This window comes from Salvelinus sp. IW2-2015, linkage group LG32 (genome assembly GCF_002910315.2).
Source record: "Salvelinus sp. IW2-2015 linkage group LG32, ASM291031v2, whole genome shotgun sequence".
Taxonomy (NCBI): Eukaryota; Metazoa; Chordata; class Actinopteri; order Salmoniformes; family Salmonidae; genus Salvelinus; species Salvelinus sp. IW2-2015.
Window position 1 is genome coordinate 24,323,569 of NC_036871.1, and position 17,571 is coordinate 24,341,139.

General features: G+C 43.0%; 1 pseudogene; it reads left to right on the forward strand.

Moving 5' to 3' along the window:
* Nucleotides 1-380: 380 nt before the first annotated feature.
* Nucleotides 381-17,571, forward strand: part of LOC111956290 (oxysterol-binding protein-related protein 1-like) — a 44,263-nt pseudogene continuing 27,072 nt past the window's right edge.

Genomic DNA, 17,571 nt, shown 5'->3' on the forward strand with positions numbered 1-17,571 from the left:
ACACAGATTCCGACTTTTTCAGGGCTAGCCAATCACAGAGTTCCATTGTTACCTTATTTTTAATATTCTACTCCAGAAAAGTGACAGTTGGTTTCAGTTAGCCCTGCTTGTGTGAACACAAGCTAAGCTAGCCCAGGCCCATTCAGTTGTATTGATGCTTACACAATTGTTTACAAGTGGGCTGTGTTCTTATTGGCTCATGCATTCATGGTGAATGGGAAGCCTCAAGCCCCTCCCCTGCTGTGACTGGCCAGTAGCTGTGTGTGACAAGGGAGGGGTAGTGAATTGGCAGGGGCTGATGGCTGTGTATGTATAGAAGGGAGGGTTTGTGTGTGTTTGTGTGTGCACCTGTCCTAGCGGCCGTGCCCTTGGGACATCAGTAGAACAGAGTGGTAATCACTAGCGAGCCTGTAGCAAGGACACAGCCCGAGCAAGATCCGCTTTTATGCTGAGCTCTGCACTCTGCTTGCAGATCAGTGCAGGCACACACACACGCTCTTGCTTAAGGGAAACGCTTGGCATTTGGAGTCGGAACTTGTTGCACGTGCTTATTAACACTCAGGTAAAGACACATGCTTTCACACACACACACACACGCGCGCGCGAGCGTTCACAGAGGCAGGCACACTTCTACCACCCAGCAGAGCATCCCGAGGACAGGAGAAGGAAAAGTGACAGCAGCACCCTCTATCCACTCAGGTACAGACAAACATCCTCTCTTTGTTTTTCATTGTCTTCTGAACTACTATGGGTCTACTTGCATTAGGCTGCTCTTTATAATCTGTGCTTGTTTCATTCTGAGGCTAAGTACTTGAAGGTTGTTCAGGTGAGTGTTTCTTAAATGTATTTACTTTACCTTTTATTTAAACAGGGAGTCACCATTGAGACCAGGGTAGGGTCTCTTTTGCAATGTACATAGATAATTAAAAACAGGCATTTTACATTCAGAACAAGTCATCTTGACTGCTCTGATGGTGAAGTGTGCCATTGAGTGTGCATGAAGAGGGTTTTGCATAGTGTTCAGTGAATTTACAACTTTTATCTGGTAATATGCATTTTATGACATTGGGTTTTATTGCAGTGTACTCTGTCATGTTGTTAGAGCATTATAAGAGGTACCTGACGAAGAGCTGAAAATGTTTGTTTTGGGAAAAAATTGAAAGAGTAGAGAATTAGTAGAGGATTTAGCAATACATTTTACATACAGTAAGGACAAGCTGTGCTCACAGTGCTGCTGTATTTAGTGAACTTGGACTTCAACATCTGGTGCTATGACATTTCCGGAGGGAAGGTTGTATGACAATAGAGTCCCTCTGCAATACAGAAAGAGCAAGGCTGAAGTCCTGGTTTGAATGTAGTAAGTCACTGATGATATGGCTGCAATAATCAGCCAGTATTTCAGCAACTTCATGGTAAGAAACCTACACTACATGCCACCTTTCCAACAAGTCCATTTTCCCCATTTGTGCCCTGCTAGAGCATCCCCGGTCAACTGTAAGTGCTGTTATTGTGAAGTGGAAACGTCTAGGAGCAAAAATGGCTCAACCGCGAACTGGTAGGCCATACAAGCTCACAGAATTGGACCGCCAAGTGCTGAAGCGCATAGTGCGTCTGTCCTCGGTTGCAACACTCACTACCGAGTTCCAAACTGCCTCTGGAAGCAACGTCAGCACAATACCTATTCGTCGAGAGCTTCATGAAATGGGTTTCCATAGCAGAGCAGCCACACACACGCCTAAGATCACCATGCGCAATGCCAAGTGTCGGCTGGAGTGGTGTAAAGCTCGCAGCCATTGGACTCTGGAGCAGTGGAAACGTGCTCTCTAGTGTGATGAATCACGCGTCAGCATCTGGCAGTCCGACGGACGAATCTGGGTTTGGCGGATGCCATGAGAACGCTACCTGCCCCAATGCATATTGCCAACTGTAAAGGTTGGTGGAGGAGGAATAATGTCTCGGGCTGTTTTTTTTATGGTTCGGGCTAAGTCTCTTAGTTCCAGTGAAGGGAAATCTTAGCACTGCAGCATACAATAACATTCTAGATGATTCTGTGCTTCCAAGTTTGCCGAAGGCCCTTTCCGGTTTCAGCATGTCAATGCCCCCATGCACAAAGCGAGGTCCATACAGAAATGGTTTGTCAAGATCGGTGTGGAAGACTTTGACTGGCCTGCACAGAGCCCTGACCTCAACCCCCTCGAACACCTTTGGGATGAATTGGAAATCTGGCTGCGTACAGGTCTAATTGGCCAACATCAGTCCCCGACCTCACTAATGCTCTTGTGGCTGAATGGAAGCAAGTACCCGCAGCAATGTTCCAACATCTAGTGGAAAGCCTTTCCAGAAGAGTGGAGGCGGTGGTATAGTAGCAAAGGGGCGACCAAATCCATATTAATACCCATGATTTTGGAATGAGCTGTTCGACAAGCATTTCGCCATGTAGTGTATGCTTGGAAAAGTTTGTATTTCCTTCTCACCTTTTCGGATTAAAAAAATACAGTTTTGAGCTGGCATTCAAATGACTCCACAGTGGTTGGATACATTGCCTTCTGCTTGCTGGTCCTGGGCTAGTGCTGTCTGATAGCGCTCAGAATATCTAGCAGCATTCTAGAAGATTCTATCCATAGTAAGCGATGCAAAGTGAGTGTCATAAACAAGGCTCACTGGCCAGACAGTCGAAACAGGATTGGTTGCTTGGACAACGGATCACCGGGATGTCTGAACAAGCACAACGATGTGTGTCGGCTCCATCTCTGAGTTGGATGTGTGAGATCAGACTAATGGGATTAAGACACCTAGCAGAGTGTCCAGGAGGGAGAGATGGACAGTATTAACACTAATCCATCCATCTCCATCCCTCTGTTCCTATCACGGCACAGCTCTCACTACTACTGTTTCTACTGCTGCAGCTTCTGCCTAAATAGCCATTCTTTGCCTGTTGATGATGATAATAATTTGATTGGTGCTTATATTTGTCATATTTCACACATCTACAAGTGTGTATTATATACACGTGTGAATTGGAAATGTGTTTTTTGCATATCCCAAAGTGCCCTAAGTGTTTCCTGACTGTATCTGACCAAGGAAAACTCAGGGCCACAGTCATGTAATACTGGTGGAGCCGGGAGTTTTTCCGGACTGCGTAACTGATGAGGAAAAACTCCTGACGTCATGTTGAACTGGTATGGCCAGAAGATTTTCCTGACAAAGGAAACATTATGATCAAGATCCAAAGTTAACATTGAGCTGCATGTTGTTGGGTTTGTTGTGATTTGTTGTTGTGTTATGGGCAGCTTTTAGTTATCACATATGTGTGATATGAAGATGATGTGAGTCATTTGGGGGTATAGCTGCAGTTACAGTCGTCCCCCCAGTGGGTGAATATTCCCTGACCCAGATCATTCATTATATCCAGATTTGGACTATTAGCAAAGAAGTCAAAATGATTTCTCTCAGGCAGGGGGAGAGAGCATGTGATTGGCCTTTGAATTGTGGATGTCTCATTTGTCTTTGTTTTTCCTGCTTTGTTTTCCTATGTAGGCGGTGCAGAAACTCCTTAAAGTGGAGTCTGATGCCCGCATACACATACACAAACTTCTATGCAACTGTCTCAGAAACATCTTTGACACTTACCCACACCTAAGTCACAACAAAAACACTGGCTCCATGTTATATATTTTTTAAATCTGTAGAAACAAAAACAACTGCTGTCACTTGGTTTTTGTCACCAGTATCAGTGGTTTTGTTTGAGACTTTTAAAGTCATTCACGTACAGTATGTCCACAAAACAGAATGACAGCCGCCTCCAACCCCTCAGGGAACAGCATCACAGACAGATGCCAGGCAGCCATAACCCCTCGTCTCCTCAATGAGTCACCCTGTCTTTCATCTCTCACCAGGGGAGATGGTGACCTGAGCCCAGGTCTGTGCCCTGCTCTCCGCACTGACCTCTCTCAGCGGGCCAGCTCACTGCACGGGACCTGAAGATGAACCTAAACACTTCCTGTCTCTTTTACAGTCTGAATTTTGTCGCTGGGATCACAGCATGTAGAACCAGGCTGTATTCGGAGGTCAAATGTTCAGATATGTTAAAAATACAGTTGAAGTCAGAAGTTTACATACACTTAGGTTGGAGTCATTAAATATGTTTTTTAACCACTATACAAATGTCTTGTTAACAAACTATAGTTTTGGCAAGTCGGTTAGGACATCTACTTTGTGCATGACACAAGTAATTTTTCCAACAATTGTTTACAGACAGATTATTTCACTTAATTCACTGTATCACAATTCCAGTGGGTCAGAAGTTTACATACACTAAGTTGACTGTGCCTTTAAACAGCTTGGAAAATTCAAGAAAATTATGTCATGGCTTTAGAAGCTTCTGATAGGCTAATTGACATAATTTGAGTCAATTGGAGGTGTACCTGTTGATGTATTTCAAGGCCTACCTTCAAATTCAGTGCCTCTTTGCTTGACATTATGGGAAAATCAAAAGAAATCAGCCAAGACCTCAGTTTTTTTTTTTTTACCTCCACAAGTCTGGTTCATCTTGGGAGCAATTTCCAAATGTCTTAAGGTACCACGTTAATCTGTACAAACAATAGTACGCAAGTATAAACACCGTGGGACCACGCAGCCGTCATACCGCTCAGGAAGGAGACGTGTTCTGTCACCTAGAGATGAATGTACTTTGGTGCGAAAAGTGCAAATCAATCCCAGAACAACAGCAAAGGACCTTTGAAGATGCTGGAGGAAACGGGTACAAAAATATCTTTATCCACAGTAAAACAAGTCCTATATCGACATAACCTGATAGGCCGCTCAGCAAGGAAGAAGCCACTGCTCCAAAAACGCCATAGAAAAGCCAGACTACGGTTTGCAACTGCACATGGGGACAAAGATTGTATTTTTTGGAGAAATGTCCTCTGGTCTGATGAAACGACAATAGAACTGTTTGGCCATAATGACTATCGTTGTGTTTGGAGGAAAAAGGGGGAGGCTTGCAAGCCAAAGAACACCATCCCAACCTTGAAGCACGGGGTGGCAGCATCATGTTGTGGGGGTTGCTTTGCTGCAGGATGGACTGGTGCACTTCACAAAATAGATGGCATCATGAGGCAGGAAAGTTATGTGGATATATTGAAGCAACATCTCAAGACATCAGTCAGGAAGTTAAAGCTTGGTCGCAAATGGTTCTTCCAAATGGACAATGACCCAAGCATACTTCCAAAGTTGTGGCAAAATGGCTTAAGGACAACAAAGTCAAGGTAGTGGAGTGGCCATCACAAAGCCCTGACCTCAATCCCATAGAACATTTGTGGGCAGAACTGAAAAAGTGTGTGCGAGCATGGAGGCCTACAAACCTGAATCAGTTACATCAGCTCTGTCAGGAGGAATGGGCCAAAATTCACCCAACTTATTGTGGGAAGCTTGTGGAAGGCTACCTGAAACGTTTGACCCACGTTCAACGATTTTGAAGGCAATGCTACCAAATACTAATTGAGTGTATGTAAACGTCTAACCCACTGGGAATGTGTTGAAAGAAATAAAAGCTGAAATAAATCATTCTCTCTACTATTATTCTGACATTTCACATTCTTAAAATAAAGTGGTGATCCTAACTGACCTAAAACAGGGATTTTGTACTAGGATTAAATGTCAGGAATTGTGAAACTGAGTTTAAATGTATTTGGCTAAGGTGTATGTAAACTTCCGACTTCAACTGTATAATAAATAGAGATGACTTGATTAGAATGTCCAGTAACATTGCACTCTACTAAACAGGCCCCAGGACCTTTTGTTGTTGTTTCCATGTTTAGTTAATTCTACTCCATTATGTAAATATTAAATGCACAATTGGGAGGGTAGTGAAGAGACGAAACCGCTTAGTGCAAAATAACCCCATTTAGATGTATCATGGATGTCAACACTGTACAGTAGTGTATCTAGTATTCAATAGGACCCGTTTGAATCAGAATCTCTTTCCTCTCTAGCGTGAAAACAAAGTTAAAGCTTGCAGCTTCAGGGTCCCGGGCAGCGAGACTGGGAGCTGTGATTCTCCGAGGCTTTCGAAACAGAGTACAGCACAGCCACAGAGCCTCAGCGGAGCTTAAAATAGCGCTGTGTGTGCTGAGGCGAGAGGCTGGGGGGATGGGATAGGGGGAGGAGAGGAGGGTAAGAGAGAAAGAAAGCACTGGGGCACGTTACACAACAAAGTATTCCCGGATGGTTCTACAGAGCCAAGCTACCGCTTCAGATGGTCTTGTGAGCCTTGGCTCGGGCTCCTGCTGCAACGTGAGCTCAATTAGTTTCTGTAGCTACATAGATGAGCAAGACTACCTTGTTCTGAGTAGAGTGAGTTTAGTGTTTACAAGTGCTTGTTTTATTTCACAGGCAGAGTGAGAATGAATATACTATTTGTAAGGATGTTCCATCTGGTGGATATAAAAGGCAGCATATGTTATGCTAATCAAAATGGCAGTTTCTCATCATTTATGTCCTAGAATTAAATCTAGAATGTTCTACTGTTGATATTCCTTGATCTAAGTTGAAAATGGAGAGGGGTAGATGTGGGAAAAAAAGCATCTTTCAGCATTAAACAACTGGCCTTGGTCAATAGAGAGGCTCATTTCTAATTGAAATATCTGATATTTTCCATTATTTATGCTACATCTAAGCAAATCCCCTTCCAGAGCATACGGACTGGAACTAACCCTGACCTATTTAAGACAGCATCTGGTTATGTTCTCCTTCTCGCTACAGTACCAACTCTCCCTAACCTCCATTGAGATCTCTAGAGGATGTCTTTTTAGCTGATGTGAATGTGTTGACAGGCCTACTGCACTGTAACTTGTATGGGGGGGAGAGAGAAGACTAAATGGACTGTTTCTGACACTATGGTGCCAGACAGCAGAATCAAAGGCATCTATTCAGTAGAATGTCAAAGGCATCTATTTATAGTATGGATATAATTCACCCGCATTTCTTAAAAGAAATTGATGTTCCACCCTTCAGAAAGTGAGTCCCAATTCTCCACCCCCAACGTGTGGACTTGCCCACTCCCATTTGGGAGAAGGGTGAAAAATCAGGACACAGCCATTCTACATTCAAACTAGACTTTTTGTAAGTCTGACACAAGGAATGGGTTTGACAAAAATGAATCCTGTTGTATTGAGTTCAGGATTCAATTTTGATGTGGTTTCAGGTATTGTATATAAAATGTGTTTACCTGGCCTTTTACCTTGTTTGATGTGTTGTTCCATCAAAGGATGGATGGAAAGTAAGGATCCTATCTGTTGTGATAAATTCACCTTTTTAGCATCCCACCTGCCAATCTGATCATGTATTGATCACAAATGGAGCTCTTTTTGAAGCAGCTCAGCACAACCTGTGTTAGCATATTGATTCACAGGAGTCTTCCTCATCTCTCTGACCTCAGCTGCAGCACTGGAGCAGGCTGGGGTAATTAACATTGGGCTAGACTCCAATTAGAGCCATAGAGAACAGATGGAGTGTATATTATGATAATTGTCTGATCTATCGTCTGGGTTAGAAGGGATGGAGAATGTTTTTGTATGAATCAGCACCTACTATTGTGAACTTACAATGCAATTACTTTGAGTTGTCAGTTTACCATCTACCTATGTAAGTGTCCTGACATTTTAAGAAACAATCTGAGGACTTCAACATTCTATCAGAGTCACTGCACCCTCCAGTGACTCTTCTGGTATTAAAGGGGTTTTGTTTATCGTCCTCTGTATTGAAGTATTCTGTCTTGGAATTGCTATCTGGCCTCTGGGTTTAAAGTGGTTATTTTTCCTCCTTATGTTCAAGAGCCATGATATATAATATTCACTAATCCTTTACGTCATCATATAGAATAGATAACAAGTACCCTCTCACTCTGTCCCCCTACCTCTCAAGTAGCTATGACCTAGTGGTTATTAAACACCACTGATTACAGTATGAGTTTTACATTAGTGTTTTGCTGAGGTTGTGGTATTGCTTGTCCACATGCCCTTTTGACTGTGACGACAACAAGCTCAACAATGTGTGCATTGTACCACAATAAGTCATACAGTAACACACCAAGGTGAATGTCAGACAGCCACAATAGGTTGTAATAAAGGAAACATCACCTATTATTAGAAACTGCCCCTCGGGGAGGGAGTATGTGTGTGTGTGTACATGATTGTGTGTAGGCTACGTGCGCAGTGTGATGTGAAACAGTCCTTCAGGCAGGATAATTGAAGTTTATTTTTTTTATTTTTTTCTCATAACTTTAATTGAAAATGGTGGCCGCTCTCGCTATCTAAGATTTACAGCCTGATTTACGGGCTCCAGTTTCTGATGGAGACGATCAGCTGAGGCTGTTTGCCTGTCATCCTTTCCCATGGTGACTTTGGCATCTTTTCACTCTGTGGAAACTTGGCTCACTTTGTTTTTGTCTTCAGTTACTGTGCTTTCTTTACTCATGGAATTCAATCAACTTCTCCCCTCAGTAGGGAAAGTATTTTAGACAAAGTATTTATTTATTTACCATAGTACTTATTTTCTCTGGAAACGCATCAAAGGAGAAACTGTATTAATGTAACTCGAAGTAGGTTGACTTTCTTTCCAGCGGTCTCTTGAGTGGTCAACGCCCGGGTTCTGACTTATGATGTTGCTTGGTAAGTGTTGTTTTGTCGTAGTGCTTTTTACTACTGTCCTCCTGTTAGTGGAGGATCCATACCAGCAGCATCAGACAGGGGGGAATGGCCAGCAACCGAGCTCAGGTTGCCCAGGAAAGACACTTGATCCTGGCCCACATTGCTCTCTGAGATGGGGGTGTTTGGTTCCGAGTGGAGGAAACTGGATCTGTAGGACGGGGTTTAGAACAATGGCCTGCCTACCCGTCAGGAGCAGCTTCAACTACAAACTCTACAGAGGGAGTGATTAATAACACACAAAAACATCTTTCACTGTTTATCAGATCGATTAAAACAAATTAATGTTGTGTGGGATAGTGTTTGTAATGGCATGCTGTGCCATGTCTCGTCTAAAGTGCCAACGTGTGTATGTGTGAAGTTGGAACAGGAAGTAGAGAAGAACAAGCTACTGTCAGAGGCTCTCCAGATGTTAGCTACAGAGCACCAGGAAGTAGACCAGCAGTCCCTCTGTAAAGCCACACTATACACACTCACAGAGGATGACTTCTATGATGCCCTGTCAGGTCAGTCAAATCCAACTGGTCTTCATTAAACACTTGGGATGCATCCCAAACGGCCTCCTATTCCCTATATAGTGCGCTACTTTTGACCAAAGCCTAATGGGTAGAGCACTAGAAGTACACTATATAGGGAATAGGGGCAGTATAAGTTCTCCAACATCTGATATTTTCATTCAGAGTATTCAGATTTTTAATTGCGGGCTATTCTGTTTTTCTTTGACCTCTAACTGTTGTTGACTCGGATCATTTCTGAAAGATCTCTATACAAAATGATCTATTAACGCTTCTGGAGTACACAGCCAGTTTATAGTTTCAACGTTTCTTTGCACAGGATACAGCAGGTGTAAAACAGTACAGTGAAATGCTTATTTACAAGCTCTTTCCCAACAATGCAGTTCTCAATATTCAGTATCAAGGTGAGAGGAAATAATATAAAGTAATACTATAAAGTAAGAAAACACACGAAGTACGAAAAGAAAAAGTAAATAAGTGCCAGTACCATAATTACAATGTCCAGGGGGTACTGTATATGTATACGGGTAAAATAGATACATATTAATGGTAATATTAATCAATATAGCAGCAGCGTGAGTGGGTTTGAATAAATAATGGACTGACTAACGTGGCTCTGCAGCAATTAACTATAAAGCTGAGTTGAGTCCTTCTGTCTGAATTGTTCATTGAAACTACCTGGATCCCTAACCATAGCTCGTCCCCACTCTTGTCAGAAGTGAAAACAACTTCCCCTGTGGAGTTGTTCCTGTGTTGAAGAATAGGCTGGATCCTATATAAACGCATTGTTTATTTTTATCAGCAGCACAGACACCTTTAGCCTCCAGCAACACATATTTCTCCAGCAGACAGTAGGCTCTGGGGCTGAGGAAGATTTTACTCTTTGTTTTGTCCTTTATACTGTAACTGGTTGGCAGTATTCTTTGGCAGAGAGTTAATAATTGTGTTGTATGATTTTCTGCTGACTGCCATAGCAATGGGTAGCCTATCCTTCAGATGGTCCTCGTAAACACACATTTTCACCATCTTTGATTATGCAATATCATAAAACCTCAATTGTATATGGATAGCTCATGACTATAGGCAGCTCTATCAGATGAGAACATCACACAGAGAGCAAGTTGAAGTTAAGAGCAACTTTAGAATATGTGTCTCGGGAACATAATTCACCACACATGCTAAAGCGCCCACAGCATGGTCCATTGCCCCAGAAGGTCCACAGGGCACCTCAGCCACCCCAGCCTCCCTCCACATCTTCCTGTCTAATGACCAATCCCAGTGATGCATTACACGGCTGGTTACCCAACCTGCTACACTGGCTAATTGTCTCCATGTTGGGCTCAAATAATTGCCCTTAGAACTAGTGTCACAGAGAAGTAACAACCTCAAAATGGCCTCTGCTAATGAATCCCAAGGCTGAGTCAGCTAGCTGTTGCTTCTTCTTAAGGCTGAAATATTATCCCTTATTGAAAAGATATGTAAGAATTTAACAAGATTCTTATGTTCTACATGGAACTTGTAAGTAATACATATGGCAACAAATACACATACAAGATTCATAGAGTCCTGTAATATGACTTAAATGGGTGGATGACATTTAGACAACTGAAATGTTGCACGTATTGTATATAAAAAACATACAAGAGACATGTAACCTAATCGTTCTAAGGTCTCTCATACATGGGACATATACATTTCTAGCAACTTAGATCATAGTAATAACAAGCTGTTGCAGGTGACATTTTAAGCTAAAAGCCAATTTATGCTTGTTSCAAAAATGCGATTCCGAGGCTCCATACGGAGGGTGTGACGCAATTGCGGAGCCTCCAGAGGGTTGCGGAGGTCAAATTGAGCTCCGTACCGCATCACCATGCACCTCCCAAGTGTTCTAACAATGCCGAGGGCTCCATATACTGTAGCTCTGAATTGACACGATTGGTTGACAGTAGGTGGGGGCGGGAGGTCCTGTATAAACACAAACTCACTTCCTTGACAACTTACTTCACAACAGCTCTGCTCCACGAAGCGCAAGAATTATGAATGCCCTGAGTTCTGCAGAGGCCGTATCACTGTAAATGGTGTACGGCCACTGCAGTTGTCGGATTGACCGTGCAGAACCTTTAAGCCATCTAAGGTCTCACATACATGGGTCATGCACATTTCAAAGCACTTTCATACCACTGGCTGATGTCATTGACGCATGCAATGTTACTTATTGAAGAAAGAAGCAAGTAGTGCCCAGCAAGGTAACGTGTCTAAATAACTATCGCTCGTAGCACACATCTGTAGCCATTAAATGCTTTGAAAGGCTGGCCATGTCTCACATCAACACCATCATCCCACATACCCTGGGCCCACTCCAATTCAAATACCACCCCAACAGATCCACAGATGAGGCAATCTCTAATACACTCCACACTGCCCTCTCCCACCTGGACAAGAGGAACACCTATGTGAGAATGCTGTTCATTGACTATAGCTTAACGTTCAACACCATAGTGTCCTCCAAGCTCATCACTAAGCTCGGGACCGAACACCTCCCTCTGCAACTGGATCCTGCACTTCCTGACATGACGACGATGAGACAGTCTATAGAGAGGTGGTCAGTGGCCTGGCAGTGGGGTTCCAGGACAACAACCTCTCCCTCGATGTCAGCAAGACAAAGGAGCTGATCGTGGACTACTGGGCATGCCCCCATCCACATCGACGGGGCTGTAGTGGAGCTTCAATTTCCTCAGTGTCCACATCACTAAGGAATTATCATGGTCCACACACACCAACACAGTCGTGACAAAGGCACAACAACTTCTCTTCCACTTCAGGAGGCTGAAAAGATTTGGCATGGGCCCTCAGATTCTCAAAGTTCTGCAGCTGCACCATTGAGAGCATCTTGACTGGCTGCATCACTGCTTGGTATGTCAACTGCTTGGCATCCGAACGCAAGGCGCTACAGAGGGTAATGCATATGGCCCAGTACATCACTGGGGCCGAGCTCCCTGCCATCCAGGACCAATATACCAGGCGGTGTCAGAGGAAGGCCCTAAAAATGGTCAAATACTCCAGCCACCAAAGTCATAGACTGTTCTCTACCGTACGGCAATCGTACCGATGCACTAAGTCTGGAACCAACAGGACTCTGAACAGCTTCTACCCCTAAGCCATAAGACTGCCAAATAGTTTGTCTGGGTAGGTATTGGTTAACTAATTAACTATCTGCATTGACCCCTTTTTGCACTAACCTGTTTGATTCATCACATACGCTGCTGCTACTGTTTATTATCTATCCTGTTGCCTATTCACTTTATACCTAGCTATATGTACATACTGTATCTACCTCGTACCCCTGCAAATCGACTCGGTACTGGTAGGCCGTGTATAAAGCCAATATATCGTTACTCATTGTGTATTTATTCCTTGTGTTATTTTTCTATTATTTCTCCTTTTTTTTCTCTGCATTGTTGGGAAGGGTCCGTAAGTAAGCATTTCACTGTTAGACTAGACCTGTTGTTAACGAAGAATGTGTCAAATACATTTGATTTGATTTTGATAACCAGAGGAAATGGAATTGTTATCTACAGTAATTACTCTATGCTTGGCCTTTATGTGAACTACCAATGCTTGAGTACTGAATTAGATATAGCACTCTGTAGTGGCTAGCTCCAGCACTGTGTACAGTGCATTCGGAAAGTATTAAGACCCCATCCCCTTTTTCCACATTGTGTTACGTTGCAGCCTTATTCTAAAATGTATTTAAATATTTTTTTTCCTCGGTATGTACCCCATAATGACGAAGCGAAAACTTTTTTTTGTGTGCAAAAAAACTAACAGAAATACAAAATTTACATAAGAATACAGACCATTTCCTTGAGACTAGAAATTGAGCTCCGTTGCATCCTGTTTCTCTTGATCATCCTTGAGATGTTTCTACAACTAGATTTGGAAAGGCACACACCTGTCTATGTAAGATCCAACAGTTCACAGTGCATGTCAGAGCAAAAACCAAGCCATGAGGTTGAATGAATTGTCCATAGAGCTCCGAGACAGGATTGTGTCGAGGCACAGATCTGGGGGAAGGTACCAAAAAATGTCTGAAACATTGAAGGTGCCCAAGAACACAGTGGCCTCCATCATTCTTAAATGGAAGAAGGAACCACCAAGGCTCTTCCTAGAGCTGGTTGCCAAGCCAAACTGAGCAATCGGGGGAGAAGGGCCTTGGTCAGGGAGGTGACCAAGAACCTACTGGTCACGCTGACAGAGCTCCAGAGTTCCTCTGTGGAGATGGGAGAATCTTCCAGAAGGACAACCATCTCTGCAGCACTCCACCAATCAGGCCTTTATGGTAGAGTGGCCAGACAGAAGCACTCCTCAGTAAAATGGACATCACAGCCTGCTTGGAGTTTGCAAAATGGCATCTCTAAAGGACTCTCAGACCATGAGAAACAATATTCTCTGGTCTGATGAAACCAAGATTGAACTCTTTTGTCTGAATGCCAAGCATCACGTCTGGAGGAAACCTGGCACCATGCCTACGGTGAAGCATGGTGGTGGCACCATCATGCTGTGGGGATGTTTTTAAGCGGCAGGGACTGGGAGACTAGTCAGGATTGAGGGAAAGATGAATGAAGCAAAGTACAGAGAGATCCTTGATGAAACCCTGCTCCAGAGCACTCAGGACCTCAGACTGGGGCGAAGGTTCACCTTCAAAAGGACAACAACCCTAAGCACACGGCCAAGACAACGCAGGAGTGGCTTCGGGACAAATCTCTGTATGTCCTTGAGTGGCCCAACCAGAGCACAGACTTGAACCCGATCGAACATCTCTGGAGTGACCTGAAAATAGCTGTGCAGCAACACTCCCCATCCAACCTGACAGAGTTTGAGAGGATCTGCAGAGAAGAATGAGAAACTCCCCAAATACAGGTGTGCCAAGCTTGTAGCGTCATACCTGTGACTAATTATTTTCTTGTTTTCCTTAAGACGTCGATGGGCGGAGCTGTTAGGGTCATCAGCAATCGGGTGTGTCCCGGGGATAAACACACCATTCCCCCATACATCAAGGAGACTCTCCACGCAGACACAATGTATTTTTTTTGTGGCATTTTGGGGCTTGTTTGTTTGTTTTTGGCACCACTCAACACCCCTCATTATCAGCATCTTTGCACACATCCACTCACTTACACTACTGACTACACACACTATTGTTACTTGTATATTGGTTACTTATATATTATTGTTATTTCTTTATCTCTGTGTTGTCACCCTCTTTGTTACGGGCTAAGAGCCTGTTCGTAACAAATGAGGCCTCGTCCGTGATATAAGGTTGGTTCATAGACATTTTGGCATATAGTATTTTGTTGCATTATGATGGGTTAATGCTAATTGGGATGTGCTTTGGTTGGTATTCACTAGTCTTATTTTTATTTAACTTTTATTAAAACAGGGAGCCCCATTGAGATTAAAATCTCTTTTACCAGAGCCCTGTACACATGACAATAAAAACAAAATATTAAAACAACATACACGTGTATAAAACAATACAACAACAAAATTAAAAATAATAGACATTTAATAAAAGCAATCACATTCAACTACATAGAGGCGCCAAATCAATAATTTAAACTGCCTGAGAAACACCTGCACATCTTAACTGCAGTGAACTTTGCAGATTGTTCCACAAATTAGGGGCATAAAAACTAAACTCAGATTTTCCCAAATCTGTGGAGACTAGAGGGATCTCTAGTGTTATCCATTCCTGTGAATGGGATTGGTAACTTGTGATTTTTATCTTAATTAATGACGTTACATATAGAGGGAGTTTCTGTAAGATTGCTTGATAAATAAATAAGAGAATGTTGATAAGACAAGGTTTGGATCGAGGCATCTGTATATCCCTGACACATACAATGGGACAGTGGTCACTAATATCTAAAGCAAATAGCCCACTCAAAGCATATTTCTCTGGAGTATTTTTAAATATGAGGTCAATCAAAGTTGATTTCGTAGGGTCCTTTAAGTTTGGATGAGTGGGCTTTGTAATCAGCAGGGTCAAATTTAAATTAGTACAAAAATCATTTAAACAGTCAGCATCCTGCGTTCCCCATGCAAGATTAAAATCTCAGGCAATCAACACCTCTGGGGTAATGAAAATGGCAAATAAATCAGTGAGTTTGTTTAGTAAACACTTCTTGGCGGAGGGTGGATGATACATTCCTATAACTGTTTGAGTTTGAACCCAACTGAAGACTTAAAGCTAACAATTCAATTTGTTAAGGACTGGAGGTAGCCTTTAAGGGAGACGGAAAGAATATTCCTTGTGTAAATGGCAACACCACCACCTTTGCCTTTCCTTTCAGCCCTAAACACATTGTAACCATCCATAGAAACCTCAGAGTCCAGGGTTGTATCAGTTAACCAGGTCTCAGATACAATAAAATAATCAGGGTCTGCCTGAGAGGCCCAGATCTTGGCATGATCCATTTTAGGAAATCAACTACGAATATTAAGATGTAAAAATGTCAAACCTTTTCTGCATTTAAAATCATACGGAGTTTCAATACAAGTCGGATTACTTTGAAATTTCAGAACAACAGGAGACTCAAAGATCGGATTATACCTATTAGGAAAATTAAACAAATTAGGAATAGCAATTACATTTCTCCGGTTAGCACTATTTGGAATGTCACCATTTTCAGATACAACACGTTGAACTCTCATAGAGACCAAAGAGGGGATGGTAAAAACTGACTTACAGTTGAAGTCGGAAGTTTACATACACCTTAGCCAAATATTTTTAAACTCAGTTTTTCACAATTCCTGACATTTAATCCTAGTAAAAATTCCCTGTTTTAGGTCAGTTAGGATTACCACTTTATTTTAAGAATGAGAAATGTCAGAATAATAGGATAGAGAATGATATTTATTTCAGCTTTTATTTCTTTCATGACATTTTCAGTGGGTCAGAAGTTTACATACAAATCCAAATCAAATCAAAGTTTATTTGTCACGTGCACCGAATACAACAGGTGTTGTATTCACCTTACAGTGATATACTTACTTACAGGCTCTAACCAATAGTGCAAAAAAGGTATTAGGTGAACAATAGATAAGTAAAGAAATAAAACAACAGTAAAAAGACAGGCTATATACAGTAGCGAGGCTATAAAAGTAGCAAGGCTACATACAGACACCGGTTAGTCAGGCTGATTTGAGGTAGTATATATGATGAACAGAGAGTAGCAGTAGCGTAAAAGAGGAGGTGGCGGGACACAATGCAGATAGCCCGGTTAGCCAATGTGTGGGAGCACTGGTTGGTCAGCCCAATTGAGGTAGTATGTACATGAATGTATAGTTAAAGTGACTATGCATATATGATAAACAGAGTAGCAGCAGCATAAAAAGAGGGGTTGGGGGGGCACACAATGCAAATAGTCCGGTTAGCAATTTGATTACCTGTTCAGGAGTCTTATGGCTTGGGGGTAAAAACTGTTGAGAAGCCTTTTGTCCTAGACTTGGCACTCCGGTACCGCTTGCCATGTGGTAGTAGAGAGAACAGTCTATGACTGGGGTGGCTGGGGTCTTTGACAATTTTTAGGCCCTTCCTCTAACACCGCCTGGTGTAAAGGTCCTGGATGGCAAGCAGCTTAGCCTCTGTAGTGCCTTGCGGTCAGAGGCCGAGCAATTGCCGTACCAGGCAGTGATGCAACCGGTCAGGATGCTCTCGATGTTGCAGCTGTAGAACCTTTTGAGGATCTCAGGACCCATGCCAAATCTTTTTTGCTTCCTGAGGGGGAATAGGCTTTGTCATGCCCTCTCCATGACTGTCTTGGTGTGTTTGGACCATTTCTAGTTTGTTGTTGATGTGGACACCAAGGAACTTGAAGCTCTCAACCTCCTCCACTACAGCCCTGTCGATGAGAATGGGGTCGTGCTCGGTCCTCCTTTTCCTGTAGTCCACAATCATCTCCTTTGTCTTGGTTACATTGAGGGATAGGTTGTTATTCTGGCACCACCCGGCCAGGTCTCTGACCTCCTCCCTATAGGCTGTCTCGTCGTTGTCTGTGATCAGGCCTACCACTGTTGTGTCGTCTGCAAACTTAATGATGGTGTTGGAGTCGTGCCTGGCCATGCAGTCGTGGGTGAACAGGGAGTACAGGAGGGGACTGAGCACGCACCCCTGGGGAGCTCCAGTGTTGAGGATCAGCGTGGCAGATGTGTTGCTACCTACCCTCACTACCTAGCATTCTCAAATAAGTGTCCCTTTTGTCCAGGTGGGAAAGGGCAGCGTGGAATGCAGTAGAGATTGCATCATCTGTGGATCTGTTCGGGTGGTATGCAAATTGGAGTGGGTCTCG